Source organism: Phacochoerus africanus, chromosome 4, assembly GCF_016906955.1.
Source record: "Phacochoerus africanus isolate WHEZ1 chromosome 4, ROS_Pafr_v1, whole genome shotgun sequence".
Classification (NCBI taxonomy): domain Eukaryota; kingdom Metazoa; phylum Chordata; class Mammalia; order Artiodactyla; family Suidae; genus Phacochoerus; species Phacochoerus africanus.
The window spans coordinates 29,978,059-29,996,414 of NC_062547.1; the positions used below are offsets into that span (position 1 = coordinate 29,978,059).

Genomic DNA, 18,356 nt, shown 5'->3' on the forward strand with positions numbered 1-18,356 from the left:
TGTTCTTTTCCCCATTTTAATTTAGCAAACTAGGAATTGTTTCCACTAAGTTCTATAAAGATTGCATGTGCTGCACAAACATTCCTCGTATATAATATACTTTCAGGTTAGTTTTTTTCAGCAGCCAGGATGAAGGCAGGGTAAAAATCGCCCCTGTAAAATCTTTCCTGTGTTCAGCGAAAGGCTGCTTCCACTATTTTTAAAGGGGCCTCTATACAATTCAACAGATTTATTGAGTGCTGACTGCGTCTGGCAAAGGGCATGGAGACAGGCATATAGAGAGGTACCAGCGGGAGCAGGAGAGAGGTGATCATCAAGACCGGAAGAAAGGACTAGAGTGGGGAAGACAGAGAGAAAGAGAGGGAGGGAGTGATGCTGTATTGGGACAGGAAATACCAACAGCTAATATTTTTGCTTATACATTTACTATTTGCTAGATACTATGCCGAACACTTAGCACATATTTCCTTATCCATCCACCACAATTTAATGATGGAACAGACCACAAGTGGATACCACAAGTAGGTATCACTATTAATCCCCCCTCCCCTTTTAAGACGGGGACTAACTTGCCCAAGTCATATCCTTAGTAGGTAATGGAATTCAAGCCAAGTTCCAAAACTGCTCTAAACCAACTCTCAGTCAGAGACCAGCCTACTCAAGATGCTCCGTATAAGAGAATGGACACTCTTTTTTTTTTGTCTTTTGTCTTTTTGTTGTTGTTGTTGTTGTTGCTATTTCTTGGGCTGCTCCCGCGGCATATGGAGGTTCCCAGGCTAGGGGTTGAATCGGAGCTGTAGCCACCGGCCTACGCCAGAGCCACAGCAACTCGGGATCCGAGCTGCGTCTGCAACCTACACCACAGCTCACAGCAATGCCGGATCCTTAACCCACTGAGCAAGGGCAGGGACCGAACCCGCAACCTCATGGTTCCTAGTCGGATTCGTTAACCACTGCGCCACGACGGGAACTCGTTTTTTTTTTTTTTTTTTTTTTAAGGAAAATAAAGTCTAATTTTCTCACTGCAAGTTGGACAATTTAGTTCTGAAATACGAGCACTGACTGTGAAAAGATCAGAGTTTTATGCTTTAACCATTTGAGCATTCTTGGGATGAACATGTTTTTTTGGTGGCCCTGAGCGAGGATGGGAGAGAGTGACTTTTTTTTCCCCTTTTGGCCTCACCCTCAACATGTGGAAGTTCCTGAGCCTGCAAGTAAACTTATGCCACAGCTGCAACCCAAGCCACAGCAGCGACAATGCCGGATCCTTAACCCGCTGAGCCACTAGAAAAGTCAGAGAGTGACTTTTATCTGTGATACTCCCACACGCCACCCTTTGTCCTGTGCTCAGGGCTGCTAGCTCATTCTCCACCTCTTTTCAAATGGCCATTTGTTTGCTCCTTACATCCAAGCTGTCCTGTGTCCCAGATCTGATATTTGTTTCCTGAGGTTAGAGAGGAAGTAGAATCTAGAGCCAGAAAAGACTGAAAGACATTACCTGGTCTAATCCTCCCATTGGGCAGATGAGGAAAACTGAGGCCCAGAGAAGTGACACATCCCAACTCACAGAGCTAGATAACAGGTCTTTGATGAATTGTTCCTTCTTATGTATAACTGTTGTTGCTTTTTGGAGAAATATGACAGGGGCCTACAGGATTCCCTAATGTCTGAGATGAAGACCACTGGCACTTCTCAAGATGATTTAGGTGATGATCAATAGCATTTAACTTCCGGTCAATCCTTCCGGTTTAGGCCAAGGAGATCGTTTCCATTTGGCCCTGTGTTGAAGACCCAATACTTGGTAATCTCTCCTTTTAACAAAGAGAATAAAGCTCAGGCTCAGAGCGGACAAGCAACTAGCCAGCAAGAATCTAAGAACCTTGTTTCGTTTTCACTGTATTTATTATTATGCCACTATTTATGCCAAATGATACTCACTTTCTGTTTCAGTGGTGATACAAAGTTTCTCCTAAAATGTACCCATGTTTTTTAAAAATTGATCTAAACTCTTCAGCAAATAATATTGCAGATGGTTCACAAATATGACAAAAATCTTCATAAGGGTAAACAAATGATTTAAAAGCAGAAGATATCTGTAAACCGTTTGAGTGGCAAAGAATAATGATCTGGGCCCCTAAAGCAGGCCCCAGAGGCAGGCATATCTCGATCACGCTGCCCTGCTCCTTGCCTACTACGAGAAGGGTCATCTTGGCGTGAGGATGAGGATAAATTCACGTAGACAAATCACTTGGCATCGTCCTCCCCGCCCCTAATGGTCCCATGGTTTGGCTTCCCCCCTGTGTGCCCATCTGTTCCTCTGCCCCCTCACTCCTCAATGTCCCTCCAATCCTGCAATGGCCGCCAAGTCCCCCCTCTGTCCCCCTGGAGACCTTGACACAAAAGATGCTGGATACCTCACAGGAGATCACTTCAAGCAGAAGACTGGTCAGTCACTGTGGCCTCCCTGCCCAGACTTCAGTGAATGCAGCCAGGCTGTGTGTGGCCGTGGAAGGATGCCGGTCTGGGGCTCTTATCCCCACCTCTCAGGAACTCGATGGGCCTCCCGCTGCAGGTTGCTCTTTGTCTCCAGGCCTTGGTTTCCTCATCTCTACAACAACATGCCCACCAGCCCTGAGAACTCTCAGCTCAAAGGGTTCTGTCCTCCATTTATCTCGCCTCTCTGCTCACAGGGAAGATGGGCTGAAGAAAGGAGGGAGGAGAGAGGAAACGGTGAGGGAGCAGGGGTTTTCCTGCTTGAAATGACCGAGGCCCAGATCCTCAGAGGTGTGGTGAGGATTAATTAAGCCCATGTCTGAAAATGTCATACCACAATACCTGGCACACAGTAGGGGCTCAAATTGTCATGGGGTTAGTCTATGGTCGTGGGGCTGCTGAAGAGGTGAGCCAGCTTCTAGAGACAGTGCAGGAAGCTAAGAGGCACAGGCTTCATCCAGGGTCCCCCGTGTGGGGGAGTCACCCCCACAGCAGCCCTCACTGGCATCTCCCCAGGCTGGACTGGAGAACAGACTCACCCCCTTCCCCTGGGTCTGACCAGGGACAGAGGGCACAGTAAGAAAATTAACACCAGGAAGAGAGTGAGGGGATTGGAGGCCCCTGTGTGGAAGAAGAAAAAAAAAAAAAATGACAAGGAACCAGTCAAAGGTCAGGAAATCAATTTTTTTTCTCCTTACAGATCTATACGTTTAAAGGCTTGTAAAGGTCAGTGTTGCTTTTTTAAAGTACCTCCAGGATTTACATCCCGAGTAACACTTGGTTTCCTCCACGGTAAACATGAAGATCCAATTAGTTTTCCCTATAATTCAAAGAGATCCGAGAAACAGGGACCTTTCCGGTTGGAGTCAGTTTGGCTATAAAGTTTCTTGCTACATTATTCTGAGGATGAACTTTAATCCATATCTTATCTCCTGTTTGAAAATGAACATCCCTTCTCTTCTTATCATAATGTTTCTGCTTTCTTTTTCACTTTTTTCCCTGTTCCTTGGAAGCTTTGGCCATATTCCTTTTTGGCATTTAGAGTGAATTCTTCCTACTTAGTTATTTGCTGCACTCAGTTACCTTAAGAATTTTTCTCCCTGACTTGACTCCAGAAGGCATTTTAAGGTCCTGTCAGAGCAGAATGTTGCTGGAACTCGAGCTTTCTGGGCCCCGATTCTAAGTCTTTTACAGCACTGCGAAATGGTGATCACTGAATATTTCTCTTTTTTACGGTGTCCTTGGCCAGGGATGAAATCACTGAGGCAGCTGTTCCATGAACCCTGTTTACAAAGGCTGCTGAGTCTCTGGGTGTCTCCCTTTCCCTCTGGGTTTACTAATCCATGCTGGTCTGTCCTGGGGGACTCCGGGGTGAGGTGGGCAGTGGCCAAGTACAAACATCCCCCAGGGTGGACTTTCTCCTCATGCTGGGCTGGTGGGCAATCATGAACAGGGCTAGTCCTGAATTCCTGGGGTACGGGGGTGTCCTGCACCTCTCTTCATGGAAGCTGTGAAGCGATGTGCCATGCACTTCTGAAAGGGCTGAGCTTTGAGTGAGGGATCTGTGTTTGACCTAAGGCAGGATGAGGGCTTCTTGGAAATCTGCAGGAAACTTACTTTGCTCTCTTTTGACCAAAAGAAGAGGCATGAGCTCTTCAAAAAGATGATGTCTTGTACAGAGATCATTTGGAAGATTTGGCAGGAGTTATTGCTCTTCTCTAGCACAAGCCCTAGTGGACTGAGGATTCAGATAATCATAGTAATTAGTATCTCCCAAGTGCTTGCTATGAACGGGCCCTGTTTGAGGCACTTTACACATATTATATCATTTAATCTCAGAGTCTCCCTACGAGGGAGATACTATTATTGTCTCCATTTCCTTATTCAGAATCCAAGGCCCAAAGCCCAACAAAGTAAGTGGCAGAGTACATTACACGTGACAGTTCAATACATCATTTTTTTCTCCCTCTTTGATGAGGGAAGAAAAGGTGGATGATGTCACACCTACATAATATGGTTCAGGAATAGAAAAGTGTTTTTGCTTTTGCCTCTTGAAAGACTGCCGTTTGGTTTTCCTCTTTGCCTCTTACCTAACAGTCCAGATAGGAAGTACCTCAAATCAGAATGCATTCTGAAGTTGCAAAGAACAGAGAATCTGACTCAAACTGACTTTAATAAAGAAGATTTATGAGCTCATGTAATGGCAATTCCAAAACTAGAGAGATCCAGCACCTCAGTGAGGTTAGCATGAAGTTAGTGTCTTTTTGTCTTTCTGTTCTGCCTTCTGAGGGATGTACTTCTTCCATGGTGGCAGAACGGCTGTCGTGTTCCAGTCTTCCTACATGAGTGGCTGAGAAGGAGCACGTCTTGTCCAGCAAGAATCCAAAGTTTCACTCTGCATGGACAACTTAAGTTGCAGCTAACCCTTGAATCAATTTTCATTCAATGCCGGGAGAATGGAATGTATTGACTGACCTAAGGCCACCAGTGATCACCCCTGTTAAATGGGGGCAGAATCTGCTTCCACTGGCCACAGGGGATGCATAGAGCAGCTGGATACCCAAATAAAAATCTGGGTACCGTCAAGAAGGGGAGAACCTAGAATGACTACTGGATAAATAATTCATATCTCTGAATTATTTAAAGCATGCCTTTGGTTGAAAGCGATTAGGATGCCCAGTGGCTGAAATGTAGGAGATGATTAATTTCCCTTGACAAGACATGTGGAAGCAGGCAGGCCATTCCACTTGGTGTAGTGGCTCAATGATATCCCCAGTGACTAAGTTTTTTTTTCTTTTCTTTTTTTTTTTTTTGCTTTGTCATCCTCAGTGTTTTAGTGATGGTCACAGATGGCTGCTACAGCACCTGGAATTACCTTCTCAAATGTAACCCAAACAGGAAGGAAGCAGGAAGGATGGAAATATAAAGGCTCTCTACCCAGGCGTCTTGTCTTTCACTGAGGTAAGAAAATCTTTCCTCCAAGCCCCTCAGCCATCTCTCTCTTCGTTCCAACTGGCCTGACCTGGACCACATGGCTATCGTTAACTGCAGAGGAGGCTGGGAATGAGAATATCTGCAATTTTCAACCTCTGTCCTGGGAAGCTGGCAAGGAAAAAAGTGGACGGAGAATGGCCTTGGGTAATCACCTAGTAATGTCTTGTTTTGATTATTCTGTGCTAATGAAGTGAAGGCCGTGTGCTAAGATTTTACTAGTGTCTATGAGGGGGAATATTACCAAGATCTGACTTAAGGTCTTTTTAGAAAAACTCAGACTCACAAGTGGTTAGCATTCATCCATACTATCTTTGAATACAAAGTTCAGTGTAGCATTAGGTATTCAAGTGTTGACATCAATGAGAAGTTTATCAGACGCATATTTAGGCATCAGCCTACTTCACATTGTCAGCAGTCAAGGAACACCACACACCTAATTAAAACTCAGAACGTCTAAAGTAGGCCTATAAAAATGTGAGATTCCAACATAGACTTAATTAATCTGAAGTTTGCTTTTTCGAGATGGCAAAAATATTTCTCTACTAATTATTTGCCTAATCTTTGGGGCTATAAGCTCAGTCTCAAAGTACATTGCAAATATCCTATCACCCAATAAATTGCAGCTAGTATCAGCAAAATATTTTTGGCTTATTTGAGGACTGGCGCAACAAGGCCAAGAAAGTGACTCAATAGATTAGAGAAACGGTAGAGTGAAAGATGCTGAGAACAATCTGATTACACGCACATACATCCATTATGTTTTTAGTTTCGAACTATTCCAACTGTGGACGTTTTTTTCCCCCTCCTGACTTCCTTTGAAAAATGACATGAGCAAATTTTTCACTGCAGTTGGAAGCAGACTCTGTTAGAAGAAAGAGGCCAATACCCGGGGAAACTGTGACAAATGAATCTGCTAGGAGGAAAGAAAAACTTAAAACATTCAGAGAACTAAGGATCCAGGAGTAATTGCAGTTTGGCTAGGCAGGGCCAATATAGACTTATATTTAGTACTGACAACCAACATTTCATGGTGCTTTAGCATTTATGAGACATTTTTACTTACACTGCCAATTGGCCCAGGCTCTAGTAAATCTTCACTCGAGCACATTTGGTAGGTACATTGATGCTGGGATGTAACAGGTCTTATTTTTGGTGGCCCAGCTGTTTATTCCCCATCTTCCCTTTTCTGGCAGCTGACTGAGGCTTGGCCAATCATAATACCATTCACCTGCACCCATGGAGGACCAATCAGGGTCTTCCCCTAGGATTCTGGTGTATAGCCACTCACCTCAACAGCACCCCACACTGCAAAGCTGGAAAGTCAGACTGGAGCTGTAGAGGAGAACAATGGAGATGGAGAGAGCTTAGCAGCACTTTTGGACCCAGGATCAATCTTTGCCTGATGGTGCCAGACCCCCTTGGGAAGTCCTAGTTAGGTGAGCCAAAAAAAAACTCCATTTCTGGCTTAGCTAGTTTGGGTTGAGTATTTGTCACCTGCATAGAAAGCATAATAATTGATGTTACCATTTATGCAAGCTACAATCCTTCTTTGCAGAGTCAGCTGGAATTGAGACTCTTTGACCAAGTCTTCCCTGATGGTTCTCCCCCTGACCTGTCTTCTTTCCAGTAGCCATATCCCTCACCAACTATACCCGTAGGCACAACGTTGACGGAAACTGCAGTATTTCATGATTTTTCAAATGTTTTTTCAGTGGTATTGTATGTAAAGCCTTATGGGAATGGATACTAGAGTCTCCAGTTAATAAACAGGAGAAGTTCTGAGAGGATTTTTGGAAGTTTGCTTGCTTAGAACTTGAAATACACGTCTCCAGAGAAGTAATATAAGCAATGGTTAAGTCCTCAGACTAGCTCACAAAAGCCTATTTGATGAAAATGTGTGTACAATGGCAGAGACTCGCAGAAGAGTTGTGCAGAAGACTACTGCTTGGGAAAAGTTAAGTTTGATTTAAGAAAACACAGAGGTAGTGACAGATGTTTCTGGATTCATCTGGAGAAGCTTTAGAATTGTGTTGGTCTTGTTTTTTTCAAAATCACCTTTGATTTTTACCAAACTTATATATTCACATGGTTTAAAGGGTCAAATAGTTCCCCAAGGTTTATCGTAAAAAAATAGCAGTTTCCAAACCACTCCACCTCCTCAATTTCCTGCTTTTTTGGAGGAAAATTCTTTCAAATATTATGGTTGTTTATTTTGGTATTTAACACATATGTCTAGGCATTATCTATTATTTCCATTAAGACACATAAGAATTTAGGCTCTGTCCTCACTGGCCCATCATGGTACACGCTGCTCACATCCCCACCCTCTTGATGCAGGTCTAGCATAATTCTGATTAGATTGATATTTTGTGTTCACATTATTTATATGACTAGATACATCCATTCACTGCTAAGCCCTGTAGTATAAAAAAGTATGAAGGAGTTCCCGTCGTGGCTCAGTGGAAATGAATCTGACTAGTAACCATGAGGATGCAGGTTTGATCCCTGGCCTTGCTCAGTGGGTTAAGGATCCGGAATTGCCATGAGCTGTGGTGTAGGTCACAGATGTGGCTTGGATCGGGCATTGCTGTGGCTATGATTCGACCCCTAGCCTGGGAAACTCCATATGCCTCAGGTGCGGCCCTAAAAAAAAAAAAAGGATGAAGATTACTTTTCCATTGAATCACAACTCAAGTTTTCCTAGAAATAATAATTATATTTTGTTTGTTTGCTTAGATTTTCATGTAATTATTAATTTAGCTTTAATCTCTCCCCAAGTTGGCTATATATCTTCTCAATAAAGTCTGGAAAACATTATGTCTTTGATCAATTTCATATTTTGGGCACCATCACTCCCTGAACCTTCTGATCTGCTCCAACCTGAAGTGGTTGTTTTCTGAGCCTAACGCACAGCCGCTATCCTGGCAGCTCCCTTCTTCGTTACTCTGGGGAATTCCTTTTGCCTTACTCTTGAGTTGCATCTCTTGCTTCCTGAATCCCACCTTTCCTGTTTCTTGCTTCACCCCCTCATTTGGATGGTGTACCTTTCCCTCCAGTAGCTTTTATTTCTTTTTGGTAAACATAACATAAAATTTACCCTTTTAACCATTTTTAAGGCTAGAGTTCAGTGGCATTAAATATATTCACATTATTGTGCAACCAACACCACCATCCATCTCCACTTCATCATCCCCACCTGAAATCCTGTCCCCATGAAACAACCCATCATTCTCACCTCCACGCAGCCCCTGGTAACCAGTACTCTACCTTCTGTTTCTACGTATTAGACTATTTTTGGCACCTTATATAAGTGAAATCATATGGTATTTGTCCTTAAGAAAGTGTATGAAAGGTATAATTTTTTGAGAATATACCTATCTAAAAATTATTTACTTTCTCACTTACTGATAATTTGGCCGGATATAGAGTCCCAGGTTGCATGTACTTTTCCCTTTTAATCTTGAAGGCACTGCTTCAGTATATATACCATTTAGGATCACAGACTCTGGAGCAGGACTGCTTGGTTCAAATCCCAGCTCTACCATTTATTACTGGTGTCATTTGGGCAAGTTACGTAGCTCCTTTTTTCCTCAGATTTCCCACCTGTAAAAGAGAGATAATAGTAGTAACTATTTCTATAAGGTTGTTGTAAGGATGAACTGTAAAGCACTTACTATAGTACAACATAAAGTCAACCTGAACTACTCTAGTCTCTCTGCAGCAAGAAGTATGAAGCTGTTTTGATTTTTGATGCTTTCTAGGTCACTCATTTCTTTTTCTTTACAAGTTGCTTAAATCTGTTTGTACCAATATTTTGAAATTTCATAGTGATGTTCCTTTATGTAGGTCTATTTTCACCCATTCTGGGCACTCAGGAAGTCCTTTCAATCAGGAAACCTGTGTCCTTCTGTTTGGGGAAATCCTATTGATTAATTAACTAATTAACATTATATTTAATGACAGCCTCTGCTCCATTTCTGGAACGCCTATCATTTACTTGATGTGGTCTGTCCTTTATTTTTTACCTATAACTTTTATCAGTCATTTTTTTTTCACATAACGTTCCAAGAGCTCTGCCTTTTTCTCATTTCCTTTTTAAAAAAAGCAACCCAGCTTGTTCTTGTTTCATAGATGTACATATTATTTTATCTGAAAATTTTAATGAAAAAAACCCTCTGGTTTTCTTCTCCCTTAATAGCCTTGGTGTTTTGCTTGCTCTTACTACCTCTTTAACAGTAGAATCTTTCTTCTGACAGCCGGTGATTCTTGAAATTTGCAAAGTGGGGCCAAAAAAAAAAAAAAAAAGGGAAAAGAAGAAGAAAGAGCTAACTGGAGCTTTTAATTGGAAGCTGTCTTTGTGTGGATGGGGTTTGTCAACTCTGGGCTTCACCACAGAGAGCGATCTTACTGGATCCGATCAGGAGCATGTCTGTGTATTTTTTCTCTTTGGCCAGATTCACCAGAGAAGAATCTGACAATCTTCTCTCTGGAGGATGTATGTTAGTTAGGCTTCCAACCTGCTGGAAAAGAGGGCTTGGGCAGTATTTAAATTTTCATTTAATCCTCTTGTTTTTAATGCACTTAGCCTCTCCAGGGAATAAACTTCCCATCAAACAGGGCGCCAAGCCCAGAAGATGCGCTAGGGTGACCCACTTTGGAGCGGCTTGTGCGGAGCCCAGTGTTGCCAAGGAGGACGTTAGCTTTCTAACCTTCTTGTCTGTCTGGCTGCCTGTTTCCTGAGGCCACTTAAAATTCATGGAACTCCCTTAGAAAGCAAGGCTGTCAGGCTGGAAGGCTACACAGACCCTGATAATGGGTTTTGAAAAAAATGTAAAATTTTTTACATTTAAAAAATGTAAAACAAACAAACAAAAAACACCCCACAAACCAACAAAAAACAAACAACGAAAAGGCCATAATGCTGTTTGGTCCATGGAATACAAAATGGCCAGTCAAAATTTGGGAGTGCATTTTTTTTTGGGGGGGGGGTCTCTGTTCATTTCTGCACCTCAACCTTTTGCGGCCTAACAATGCTCCTCCTTCTTCTGAGGGCTGTCTTCTACTTTGAATACCATAGAGTTTGACCAAAGCGCCAGCTGACCCAAACAAGTAGCCAACGCCCTAGCATAAGGCTGGCCGGATTCGGGGTTCAGGCTGTGCGGTCAGGCTCTCGAGCTCTCGCACGAATTTTCTTGCGAGCTTCAAGTGGGGGCGCCGCCGACGCGGCTGAGGGGCCCAACTGCCTTTTGCAGCGCCTTTCGGCCACCGGCTGCAGCCTTGCTTGGCTCCTACCCTTTAGGGTCAAGGGTCGCGGGCAGCGAAGCCCCAGGGGACCGGGCAGCCCCGCGTCCCCGGAAGCGCTGGCTCTCGGGCTCGGGGTGCCGCGTTCCTGGCCGGCGCGCTTGAGCGCTCTGCGGCTCAGGCCTCCCCGTCACTGGCGACCTGCCCCCGCCAGGCCCGCTCCGGTCCCTGGAGACGCGAGCGACACCGGCCGCCGAGGGTAAGCGCTGAGCGACCTACGTATGTTCTGGAAGCCGGCGCGGGGCCCGGGAAAGGTCGGGGTCTCGGGCGGCTCCTCTAAGCGCCCGAGGCGCAGGCCGCCGGGGTTTCAAGTTCAGGGCGCGGCGACTGCGCTGCTTCCCTTCCGCTCCTTCTCTTCAGCCCTACAGAGCGCGGTGGGTCTGGGGGCCTCTCAGCGCGCGGGGACAACGCCCCTGCGCGGCACCGGGCTGCCACGGCCCTGGTCCCCGGCTGTTTGTCGCTGCCCCCCCCCCCCCCCCCCCGCCTAACTTTCTGTCCTTGTCCACCCTGCCCTGGCGCAGCCCCGCCGCCTGCCCTTCTCAACAAGTGCAGCCCCGCTCGCCCGGCTGGGACCTGGCGCCTGCTTTCTCTTTGCTTAGTTCAAGAAGCCCCTCTAGAAAACACACCGGAAGGGGGAGCTTTGGGTCAAGAGAAGGCTTTTTTTTTTTTTTTTTAAATCTAAAAAGGCCCGCCTCCTGCGCACCTGGTTTTAATAAGAGCCTGGGGAGAAATATGGCCGGGGGCCTGAAGGATCCCCAAGAAATTCTGTCCAGGGAAAGAAGGGTGCACGTGGATTGTACGTGAGCAGACGCACTCACTGTACGTTTGTAAAGACCTCGTGCACTTTTCAACTTTAACTGTGGCTTAGAGAGGTTGTAGGTGGTGGTGATAATAGACGTGGGATAGAAACGTCAGTTAAAAACACATTTATTAACGTTGAGGACAAGGAGATCGCACAGTTGTGCACAATGTAGTCTTTTCTTTCCAGCTTTAATAACAAAAAAGGAAAATCGAAACAACCCTGCCCCAGTCCTATACGCCCCACCTGCCTAGTCCATGTGCCCACGTATTTTTCTTTTACAGAGTTGCATTTAGAGGTACTCAGCATTCTTATTTCCAATCCTGGAACAAGGGAGGTGAATTACATCCCGACAGAACGGAAGTCTTCATTAGTTCTGAGAAAAAGATCTTTCAGTACATGAGCTGGAAGTTAAAGATTGTATCATGCTTTCAACCTATGTTATAAAAGTTTAAAGGATAAAGGACATGAAAGGCTTTTTTAAAAGACCCTTGTGAGACATATAAATATATATCCATACACATTCTTTTTGCATCTTCGTTTAAAGCCAAGAACAAATTTTCCAGTATAGCTCTTTGATCTTTGGACTCTTAACTTTACCTTGTACTAGAATTTTGAGAACACTAATTTTTCATCAAACATTTCTTAAACCCCTAATCAGCATTAAATCAGAGACCTCAGGGTTGTACTGATGTTCTCTTTGCTTGGAATGGTTTCCTTTTGCCTTTGCTTTGCTAGCTCCTCCTTATTCAGATTGCTGCTCCAATGTCCATTCCCCACCCTGAACCCATACAACAAAGATGTTTTATTTTCTTCAAAGCATTTACCACGATCTGAAATTACTAATTTGATTATTGCCTGCCCCTACCTCAATAATATGGGGAACCTTGCTGTTATACTTGCTGTTATATCTTAGAACCAACACCCAGGGTCTACCAGGACTCATATTCAGTAAATACCGGGGGAAAAAAGTTTGCAATATAGAGTATATATAGCCTTGGAAGCATTTGCTAAGTGAATGTGACCCTCAAGGAAATGTCCCCCGCCCTTTGCTTTTTCCCCTGGGTAGCTGGGAGGCAGCTTCTGTGACCTGCTGGCCCTTCTAAGGCCCCACCCATGGTGACCCAATCAGCCCCAGGAAGTAAGCCTCGGAGGCAGCTGGGGCCTCAGGCAGATTTTTTTTTCTTTTTTTTTTTTTTTTTTGTTTTGAGTTCAGATCTTGGACTGGAGAGCGAGTGGGATTCTCCCCCAGAGGCCTGGGACTGCTGGCTGCACAAGCCCCCTGACCCTTTAGCACTTCCTAGGGCTTGGCTGCATGCATGAGGTTCGAAGGTTCATGGTGGGAGCTGCTCATGAAAGATGCACTGTTATTGTTGGACTTCAGACACAGGGAATAATTAGGGGAGTGACATGTGCTAACATCGAGGTCTTTCCTTGTGGGCTGGGTCGCTCACGGAGCTGTGACTGGCCTCTTGCTGGCAAAGGCCATGGATTCCTGTGGATTCCTCTGTGGTTCACTTCTCGAGGACGCCTTGAGGAGGAAGAGGCTGGGAGTGGGGGCAGACAAGTTTGGAATTTCCCGTGGTTCCTTGGGGATTGATTGTTGTTGAGAACCACCCGGACGATACCAAGGTAGAGCGTCGGGGTCTCTTTGCCTTTCCTCAAGGCCACACTGGGCTCTAGGGTCTTACATGCTGCCCTGCACGGTGATTGGGCAGCCGGGGCAGGACCCAAGGTATTGGGAACTGCCAGTTACCACCAAGGAAGAAGCTTTCCCTTAAGCTCTACAGGGCCTGGCATGGCATGGCGTTCGGCACATGACATGTGTTTAGTAAATGTTCATGATGTTCATTCAGGTATGAAGTATGAGCGTGTGCTTCGATTTGTGTTTCAAGCCTGGCTGTGTCGGTGGCCAGGGACTTTGGGGCCCACTACCTGGGTTCAGATCCTGGTGGCTCCACTTGCAAATTGTCCCCGAGCATCCCTGTGGCCCACAATCCTTACCTGTAAGAGGCAGATAATGTTACTTCATGGGATGCCTATGAGAGTAAGATGGAGAAAATTTTGGAAAGCGCTTAGGGACTGGCATGTACTAACACGGTAAATGCTAAAAAGTAAAATTAAATATGGAAAAGGGAGCAGTCACCTCATGGAGGAGAAAAGGGAATGGGATCTGGGAGAGGCGTACTGGGGATTTCAAAATAATTGTCATTTTCTCTTTCTTAAATGGGTGGCTATGTGGGTTTTGTGATATTGCTCTTTATACTACAACTTAGAAATGTTTTAGTAACTGCTCCATGTATGATGAAACATTAAGACTGCACCTCTTGGTGTCTCCTATCCTGCATTTAATTAGTTAATTACTGGCCATGCCTGTGGCGTGTGGACATTCCTGGGCCAGGGATTGAACCCAAGCCATACAGTGATAAGGCAGAACCCTTAACCTGCTGAGCCAGCAGGGAACTCCACTAAATGGACTTTATCATGTTGAAGATCATTGAAGCATTAATTTGTGTGACCTCCCTTCTTGTACAACTTTATGAGGGAAGAAATATTATTTCCAGTTTATAGATGTGGAAACTGAGGCTGAATAACTTTCTTAAGGTCTGAACCCTTAAACAGAAGATCTCAGAATTAAATCAAATCTGTGTTTCTTACTGCGGTGTATGGCTTTCTTATGTGTCGCTGATACAGGAGGTTGTGTCTGAGCTTTAAAAATAATGAAATTCGTTACCTTACCAATGGTCCACTGACATAAGACTGCACACTATGACTTATCTGTGTGTGTCAGGATATTCTCAATTGTGTGAAACCAACTCAAAATCCAGAAATAAGCTGGATCTAGAAATGACTGACTGCAATTTGCTACTCTAACCCTCTACTTCAAATTTTATATTCATCAAAATTGCCCACTATTCTCAATAGTGATAAGAAATGCTAAAATACTGTACATTGTAGTTTAAAATAAATGCATATAAAAGGAGATGTCAATCTCTCTGTAAAATGTATATTGGGATTCCATCTAAGATTTCAAGAGAAAAAAGTTTTAGGATACAAGGAAAAGAAAACTGTCACTGCCTTAAGAATATAATTGAGATTTAAGAATTTGACAGTGTGAAATGGGGCCAGATGTCATTCAGCAGACATTTATTAAATGCTTTTAGGTATAAAGCAGTAGGACAGTTTGATATTCAGAGTTGTTTGTAGTCCTTCAATGGGTAACATGTTAATATACTGTTGATTGTTTTGCAAATTGTGACACTGATCAAAGCTGATTGTATTATGAATTATGAGATTCCAATAATTGAAGTGTTTGGGAAAATGCAGAGAAAAGATCAGTGATTTCACAATGATTCCAGTATTGGAGCTGGACTTCCAGCTTGGATAAAAGGCAAGATCAGGATGTTCAGACCTGATTGAGGAGAGCCGAATAGGGAGTGGTGGTGGTGGTAGGAAGTCTTGAGGCCTGTAAATAGTTGAGTTGACTAGTATGTTAGGTTCCCTGTGGTGGAAGATGAGGCCAGAAGGGCATGTTGGAGTGACAGGACCGAGGGGTCTGGCCTTCTTTATCTCATGGCAATGGGGAGCCAGCGAAGGTTCCTAAGCATAGTTGTGACATGCTTAGCACGTTAACCTAAGATGTATTCTTCTGATGGAGGTTGATAAGAGGGAAGAAACCAGGATGGGGAGACCAGGGAGGAGGCGTTTGGGATAGTCTAGGGGGCTGGTTATGAGGAGTTCAACTAGCATGAAGGCAGGGGACATAGAAAATAAAAAGCTTTCGATGGAAGAGGTGTGGCTGCAGCTAAATTTCTTATTTGATGACTGATGGAATGTTTTGACAAGACGAGAAATAAAAAAGGACTCTAAAGATGTGAGATTGGCTGCCACTGACAAAATAGACAAGTCACAGGTATTGGAGGAAGAAGAGCTAGGAATATTTAAATATGATCAGAGCATGAGGATTGGAAGAGCCAGCGTTAAAATTTCCATTCTGCAGGACTTCTCTGAGCCTTTAAAGAATGTATCATATAGCATTTTCCCAGCTGACCCCAGAAAACCCCTTTCCTTCTCCCCAAACATTTTTCAGAATGCAATTTGGAAATGTATCAACAGACCAGGCCTGCAAGGATGGAAGCAAGGAAGGTCCAGCGCTTTGGACCTTGAATAATCTCAGTCTTGCAATTCAGCCAGGACACACTTCACAGGACACGTCACACCCGGGACCCTGGGTTCTGGGCCCCAGGTCACTTAGCATCTGCCTGTCTCTTCAAGTGCTCTTCTGCGTCCTGTATCATCATGCCTCAGATTTATAGCAAACGGAAAGTGCAGTATCACCTTGAAAAGGCAGACGAGTGAAGAGGTGGGAAATTTTGAAGAGATTCTGATTTCCTTTCCCCTCCTTCCTTCCTTTCCTCTCTCCCTCCCTCCTGTCTTTTTTTCAACCTCCCCCCTTTTGTCTTTTTATGGACATGCCTGCGGCATATGGAAGTCTCCAGGCTAGGAGCTTCAGCTGCCAGCCTGTGCCACAGCCATGGGAATGCCAGAGGCGAGCCACCATCTGCGATCTACACCACAGCTTGTAACCCACTGAGCGGCACTAGGGATCGAACCCACATCCTCATGGATACTAGTCAGGTTCTTAACCCACTGAGCCACAATGGGAACTCCCTGTCCATTTTCCTCTGCTGGCATCTTTAGAGACCCTGTTGAGCGAGGCTAGGGGTCGAACCCGCACTTTTACAGACACAATGTCAGGTTCTTAACCTGCTGAGCCAGGATGGGAACTCTGGGCAATGAATTTTCTTAGGAATACTTTATTTTTCCTTCTGAAGGGCTAGTGGAAGGCCCATTTCTATTGTTGGTGGGCTGTTGCTCTTGTTTATGTATTGTTTCCTTTAAAACAGAGTCTTTGGAGTTTGAAACTTCATGTATGTATTTAATGCCATTAAGTCATCCAAATGGACTCATCTTTTTTTTTTTTTTTTTTCCTGTCTTTTTGTCTTTTCTAGGGCTGCTCCCGCAGCATATGGAGGTTCCCAGGCTAGGGGTAGAATTGGAGCTGTAGCCACCGGCCTACGCCGGAGCCACAGCAATGCGGGATCCGAGCCACGTCTGCAACCTACACCACAGCTCACAGCAACGCCGGATCCTTAACCCATTGAGCAAGGTCAGGGATCAAACCTGCAACCTCATGGTTCCTAGTCGGATTCGTTAACCACTGCGCCATGACGGACACTCCTGGAGTCATCTTGCCACAAGCTCTCCAAGTGACATTTAGGAACTTGATTCCAGTTAAATCAAAGTCACTATGATTATTTGTTTGTTTGTTTTCTGTCTTTTTAGGGCCACACCTGCGGCATATGGTTCCCAGGTTAAGAGTTGATTCTGCTGGCCTATGCCACAGCCACAGCAACACCAGATATGAGCTGTGTCTGTGACCCCCACACCACAGCTCATGGCAACGCCGGATCCTTAGCCCACTGAGTGAGGCCAGGGATCGAATCTGCGTCCTTCATGGATATTAGTCAGATTCATTTCCACTGAGCCACGATGGGAACTCCCAAAGTCATTGTGATTTTTAAAAAATTAATTTTATGCATAAATTTATTTTAACAATTTTAAGGTGCTAAATTCAGTGGCATTAAGTACATTCACATTGTTGTACAACTATCACCTTTATCCGTCTCCAGAACTTTTTTGTCTTCCCAAACTGAAACTCCATACCCACTAGACAATAACTCTCCAACTCCCCACTACCAGCCACACCATCCCCACTCTCCCGACCCTGGCAACCACCATTCTGTTTCTATGAATTTGATCTCAAGGGACATCACATAAGTGGAATCATACAGTATTTGTCCTTTGTGTCTAGCTTATTTCATGTAGCATAATGTTTTCAAGATTCATCCATGTTGCAGCATGTGTCAGAATTTCCTTCCTTTTTAGGCTGAATAGAGCTCTCTTGTACGTATATGCCACCTTTGTTTATCCATTCATCTATCTATGGACATTTGGGTTGTTTCCACCCCCCTGTGATCTTAAGTTCTTTAAGTAGTCCCTGCATTGGGCTTCCTTCCACATGAGCTGGAGATGACTTTTGGGTTTTATACATTTGAGTTGATAATGGAAAATCACAGATCATCTTATTAAATCAAGATGGGAAATCGGATCCATAATACTTTAGAGAAAAAAATGCTTTTTAATCTCTATTTCAAGTGGATTTGGATAGTGACAATTCTGTACTTGACTGGAGGCTTGGTCCCAGGAGCTAACTGGTGATCCTGGCAGGAGAAAGTCCCTTTGGATTTGGGAAGTGACCAGGGCTAGCTCATTAGTAGCAGCTCAGTATTAGGGCCTTCTGTGCCTTCCTAGATCTTTGCAAAGTCTCCAGACGTTGGGTTGAGAGGTGGAAAAGTCAGCAGGATGCTTTTTGGAGATCTAAGCTGAGACACCGTGGAAGAGAGTTTGGGTGTTTCCCAGAGACATCCTGCTTTGGAGGCTGCTGTTGGGGCTTAGTTCTGACTTGGAGAGAACAGATGAGAAGAGGACTGTGATGAAATAGGGGGACATGCGACCTATGAGTTTCATGAATCCAGAGGTCAGCTCAGCTTCCCACACCATCCTTTTCTCCTTCCCAGAAGATTTTGGTTCAGAGAAAAAGAAGTAATTTTGACTGAGCTATTATTAGGTTGGAATAATTTCAAGGATAATTTAATAAGCCTCACAGAGAACAACCAGCTTTATCATGTGAATCCTACAGGTTCCC

General features: G+C 44.4%; 1 protein-coding gene and 1 long non-coding RNA gene across 7 annotated transcripts in view; one reads left to right on the forward strand and one right to left on the reverse strand.

The window, feature by feature from the left end:
- Nucleotides 1–1,050: 1,050 nt before the first annotated feature.
- Nucleotides 1,051–11,252, reverse strand: LOC125125274 (uncharacterized). Of its 2 annotated transcripts, none has more exons than XR_007134399.1 (4): nt 11,008–11,252; nt 8,893–9,090; nt 6,776–6,819; nt 1,051–2,700 (listed from the first exon to the last, which is right to left on the reverse strand). It is a non-coding gene; the product is annotated as an uncharacterized LOC125125274 (long non-coding RNA). The 2 variants fall into 2 exon arrangements; XR_007134400.1 differs by lacking the exon at nt 1,051–2,700 and adding an exon at nt 3,162–4,888.
- Nucleotides 10,572–18,356, forward strand: part of LOC125125270 (uncharacterized) — a 239,499-nt gene continuing 231,714 nt past the window's right edge. The window contains exon 1 of one of the 5 annotated variants that reach the window (XM_047776080.1): nt 10,572–10,987. The gene's annotated coding sequence lies outside the window, so the exon portion shown is untranslated. The remainder of the gene's footprint in view (nt 10,988–18,356) is intronic. The other 4 variants (XM_047776078.1, XM_047776079.1, XM_047776081.1 and 1 more) reach the window with 4 other exon arrangements.